Genomic DNA, 6,000 nt, shown 5'->3' on the forward strand with positions numbered 1-6,000 from the left:
TTTAATTTATATTGTAGATAACATAGTATGTGGTGTCACATACAGAAGATGATGTTATCAGTACCTTATAAATTATAAACAGTAGCCCACGACCAGAATGGAAAGGAACAAACCATTAGAAGGTCGTAGTGTAATTAGGTATTAGTTTATCTTGACTATATAATTACACTAGTACACTCAGAGTGTATTGAGTAGGACCATTTGAGGTCGTTTCTTTTATACTGACTTTATAAAGGAACAAAGACCTCAGTTATTATGGAAGTGTGTGCTCTTAATCCTAATATAATAACAAGCACATATATTTGATATTTATTTCTTTAATTTATCAATGGGTGAGATTTAGTTCGTTGAATCAATAAACCCGATAAGTTGGGAAATGGTATCACTTATAGTGTGTGTTGTTGATTATAGAAGGAAACTATGTCCTAGAGATACTAGGTTGATAATGTCCTCAAGAGGAGCTCATAAGGATTGTCATGTTAAACCCTGCAGGTGGACTTAGTCCGACATGACGATAAGGTTGAGTGGTACTACTCTTGGACTAAGATATTAATTAAATGAGTTGTCAGTAACTCACTTAATTAGTGGACATTCGACATCTTAAACACAGGGAGACTAACACACTCATAATAAGAAGGAGCCCAAAAAATGTAATTTGGGATTGGTGCGGTAGTTCAATAATAGTTCTCTAGTGGAATGAATTATTATTGATAAAATTAAGTTGTGTGTTCGGGGCGAACACGGGATGCTTAATTTTATCGGGAGACCAAAACTAATTTCTCCTCTCGGTCCCTATCGTAGCCTCTTATTTATAGAGTACTATACCCACCTATACCCACCTTCATACCCAATTGGGGTCGGCCAAGCTAGCTTGGGAACAAAGCTAGGGTCGGCGCCTGGGTATATGGGTGGCGGCCCTAGCTTGAACCCAAGCTAGGGCCGGCCAAATAAAATTAAAAAGAAATTTAATTTTAATTTTTATTATGTGGAAGATATATTTTAAAGAGAATTAAAATTAAAATATCTCTCTTGTAAAAGATCTACAAAAGATTAAAAAAAGAGATTAGATCTCTTTCCTTATTTGTAGATTGGAGAGATGTTTTGTTTTTTTCTTTAAAAATTATTCACATGTTGATAAAATTAAAATTATAGAAATTTCCTTTTATCAACCATGAAGAGATTTTAAAGAGAAATTTTATTTTTTAAAATTTCCGGAAACAAATTAGGAAGTTTTAATTGTTGATTAAAACTTGTCCTCTTTTGTTTCCAATGATGTGGCCGGCCATCTCAAGTTAATTGGGAAATTTTGTTTTATTTTTCTCAATTAATTCATGTCAAGAAAGTTAAGGAAATTTTATTGTAATTAAATTTCCTAATTTGCCTAGGCCAAGGAATATAAAAGAAGGGGTAGGGGTGCCTTCATGAGACACAACCTCTATTGTTTTCTCTCCCTTTTTCCTTGGTGTTGTGGTCGGCCATTACCCTCTCCCTCTCTTCCTCTTGTGGTGGCCGAATACTTCATCTCTCTTGGAGTTCTTGTGGTGACCGGATACTACTTGGAGAAGAAGAAGAAGAAGGAGAGAAAGCTAACATCTCTTGGAGCTTGGTTAGTATTTTGATTTTCTTCTTTGGTGAAGTTCTTCCTTTGTGGCCGAACCTTGCTTGGAGGAGAAGAAGGTGGTTGGTGGTTTCTCATCTCGGTAGATCGTTGCCCACACAACGTCCGAGGTTAGAAGAGGAATACGGTAGAAGATCAAGAGGTTTTTCTACAAGGTATAACTAGTAATTTCTATTTCCGCATCATGCTAGTTATTTATGGAAATAATACCAAATACAAGAGACTTACGTTCTAGAATTTCGAATATGTTTTTTCGAAGTTGTGTTCTTTTGTTTTTTTCTTTTCCTTATGATTTGATTGTTCTCTTTGGTTAACCTAAAGTTATTTTAGGAAATTAAATATTAGCTTTCTATTAAAGGTTTTGTCTAGTCGGTGGTGGTTGCTCCCATATCCAAGAAGGCCATGTGCCTCGCCACGTCAGTACTGGAAACCTTTTATGGAAATTAATATTTAATGGAATTAATAACTTAAGGAGACTTGGGTCGAACGTGTTAAGTTCCGCAGGAGATCCAAGTCAAAACCTAAAAGAACAAATAGATTAAGTTTTGGATCAAACGTGTTAAGTTCTGCAGGTGATCCAAAATTTAATTTAAAAGAACACATGGTAGCTAGGAAAAGGTTCAGACCTTTGTACAAAATTTTTGTACAGTGGAACCTATAGGTTTTCCGAGTAGCAACCAATAGATACGTGTGTTAAATTTTAATTTGCGTTAATATTTTATTTACATGCTTAAAATTATCTAATTTTTCAAATAAATTGTTGCATAACCTTTATCTTTGAAATTAATTAGATATTTTTTTTTTGTGAAAAAAATTTGTTAGTTATATGTAAGAAAAATTTTAAAATTTTTTGACCGCTATATTATTTTTTATAAATTTGTCAACAAAATTTGTATTTTTAAAATTTAAATTATTTTATAGATCTAATTTTTTTAAAAAATTTATTTTTTTTATGATAAATCGTCTTCTCTATCAAAGAAATTTTTATCCAAATTTTTTGTCTGTTATTTAATTTTCTACAAATTTTTTATCAAAATACTAATTTTTAATAAAAAAAAATTTTAAACATTCAATTTTTTATTTTTAAATTTTCAGAAATACTTTCTATTTCACATACTTATAAAAAATTATAAGAATTTTAGAGTTCAAAATCTATTTATTAGTATTTTTCTTTGTAAATACATCTCTCTATATAAAATAATTTATTACTATTTATATAAATTATGTTTATTCATGAAAATTTTCTCCCTATTTTGGATAAGTATGTTTAACATTGAATTTTTTTTAAAGAATTTTTCAAGAATTAAAAATAATTATAAAATTATTTTCGTAAGAATTGGTTTTTTAATTTTGAAAATTTATATTTTCAAAAAATAATTTCTATAATTTTTGTAAGTGTTTGTCACTATTTGTGTAAACTTTATAAATTTTATCCCTATTTTTAATACGATCAAAGGAGAGGAATATTAGATTAAGTCTAGGGGAGGATTAATAATAATTTTTTTTGTCATTATTTTACAAATTCTTTACTTATTACAAAATCTTTGCAGTAAATTGCAAAATCAAATTTTACTTTTCTTTTTATTACCATAACTTAACTTATAGTGGATGCACATAAAAAAAAAAATTAAAAAAAAAAAAAAAAAAGGAAAGATTTTAAGTATCCCAAGATAAGATTTGATGTAATCAACCGGGTTAAGTTAGGTTCTCTTATATTTGATGTCCTGTGGCTAAGTGTGCAGAAGCTTAAAAATACAAGAAGACGAGCGGAAGATGCAACTAGCGAGAATGACACGGGAAGAGAATTGATGGGTTCGATGCATCTGAGTGACGAGGTGCTGCGGAAGAGAACACCGGTGGACAAGAATAACGTGCGTGACGTTCGAAAGACGAGAAATTGGAGAGGAAACTTGCTCAAGAAGGCTGGAGTTGAGCTCGGGCGAGCTCAACTCTGGAAGGCAGAAGCATCGCCCAAGAGACCGGAGACGAAGCCAACGATCAGAGAAGGCGTCGGATGGTCAGCATGAAGCTTACCGGTCCATGCACCTGGACCATCCAAGCGCTCGGACCACCAGGGTGCCTCGTTGCTACGGATCAACTTTTGGGTCTATGTCAGCTTCGGGTCGAGCGCCTGGAGATGAAAAAGTCTATCTTCTTGCCGTTGCGTGGAGATAGAGGTTGCCTCGCTGGGGCGCCTGGACAGTGCCACGTCAGCAAACGGTTAGTTTTGACTAATGGATTATAAATAGAGTTTTGGTCTTCTTCATTAACACAACACTTTCTACACTCGATTGCTTTCATTTTGTTCTTCATTTGTCTGTGCGTTCAACATTCTGTATGAGACTTTTCCACCTCTTGCCGGTCACACGGAACATATATTATCTTTCTTCAAATGTGTCGAGCAAAACAATTTTATGGGTGAAGTTCATGTTTCAAATATTTTCCATGTTAACAAGAAGTTAGTATTATGGGAATTTGGATGAAATTATAAAATTTCGTAATAGATAATTTCAATTATTCAATTTCATTTTAATATTTAATCATTATATATGGTCTTGTAATCGGCAATAACCCTTAAAACGAATATTGTATATATATATCCATAAAACCCAAATTCAAGACCCCAAATTTAATCAGTACTATTTTAGCATCATCAACTCAAACAATCTTGAAAGAACTTTCAAATGCAAATTTTTTAATCAGCAGCCATCGTTAACCGCATGTCATTATCCAGAGTTACGAATTCTAGGGTCTAAAAATTTTGATATGTGATAGTGATAGCAACCAGAAAAATTCATCAACAAAACCTTGTATTTAAGGAAGTTTTTCAAAATTTATATATTTTTTTAAATAGTAGGATCTATAATCAATTTAGTTTATTTGTATTTTAATGATTTATTAAAATGCTCCTACTTACTAATTTTAACAGTTTGATTACATCACACGGGTAAAATACTAGTACAAATTACAAAATAGGTTTTTCTTATGATTTAGATATAAACAAGTTTATTTTTTAAAGAAATATGAATTTTTAAAAATAATTTAAATTAACATGAATGTGATTTAATAAAAAATCATCATGATTAACACTCATTCAAAGTAATTAAATTAGTGAAGAGCCTTCCCAATTCTCCCAAACGAATTACCTCTAATATCTCATTAAATATATTAATTAGCAGTGGCCCATGAACATGACATCCTTTAAAAAAAGCCACGTGGAGGGGCTACATGGAAATCGCTTAAAGGTAACGTTTTAAAACTACTTAGTAGATTATTAATGACTTGTCTTGTTCCACATATATAAAATCATTATTTGCCTTTATATGTTTTATTTTCTAATCTTTTACGCAAACAATTTTGACGTCCAACCATTTAAATTAGACGTTTTTAAAAGTTAAATGAATAATTGCTCAGATATTTTGGGTAATCTGACACTGAGTATATTTATTATTAATTGATCTTGTCCGAAAGCTGAATCAATAAACACCGGGCATGTGACACTCTCCAAATTATTGGCGTAGATCTCCTGACTGTCCGCACAGACCTTCGATGAACCTGCACAGAAGTCAGGCCAGGAAGGAGTTCCCGGCGATGACCATCCAACGCTCAAGTGAGGTAAGCGAATAACGAAGAAGTGGCTCCCAATATCGTAGAACACGTACCTCTGGTGAAGTGCAAAGCTCCTTATATAGAGCTGGGGAGGAGCTCAGACACACATACCTAGGCAAACACGTGTCCTCAGCCCATACCCCAATAAGGGCCTGTCAGCAAGTTTACCTGACACCATACTGCTACAGTCCAAGCATGTCTTCGATGGGACAGCGGAATCCCTTGTCGTCAGATTTGGAGTATGGCCGGATTATAAAGCATGCCCGCTGTCAGAATATGTCTTTTGTCATTTTCTCCTTACTCCCTGTCGGGCGTCTGGTCGGCCAGCACTTGCCTTACGTCCGGCCGATCATATATAGTGATCTACTTGGGAAATACTCGGTAATGTGCTTTGTGGAGACTGTTAGCAGTATGCTACCTTATGTCTTCGGCCGAGCGTGCCATCCGCTCAGTCTTACGATCCTGTTCAAAGAGCGCCGGAGCTCCGACTCCCTCTGGGACGCCTTTTGCCATCAGTTGGACACCGGTCGATCGGTCGGGCGGTCGACCCACCATTCTCCTATCGACTCTTTGACTTCCATGTGCCGTTGACTCCCCAGGACAGAGTCCCTTGTTCTTACTGCCGGATCATTAATATTATTCATTTTTAATATATATATAAAAGGAAAAATGAAGAAAAAGAGGTCTGAGCGTTTTAAATGATTAATTTTCCATGAAATGGGGCCCACAAACTATACGATGATGAGTCAGCAATCCGACAAATCAAAATCCGC

Source organism: Zingiber officinale, chromosome 1A (assembly GCF_018446385.1).
Source record: "Zingiber officinale cultivar Zhangliang chromosome 1A, Zo_v1.1, whole genome shotgun sequence".
NCBI classification, from domain to species: Eukaryota; Viridiplantae; Streptophyta; class Magnoliopsida; order Zingiberales; family Zingiberaceae; genus Zingiber; species Zingiber officinale.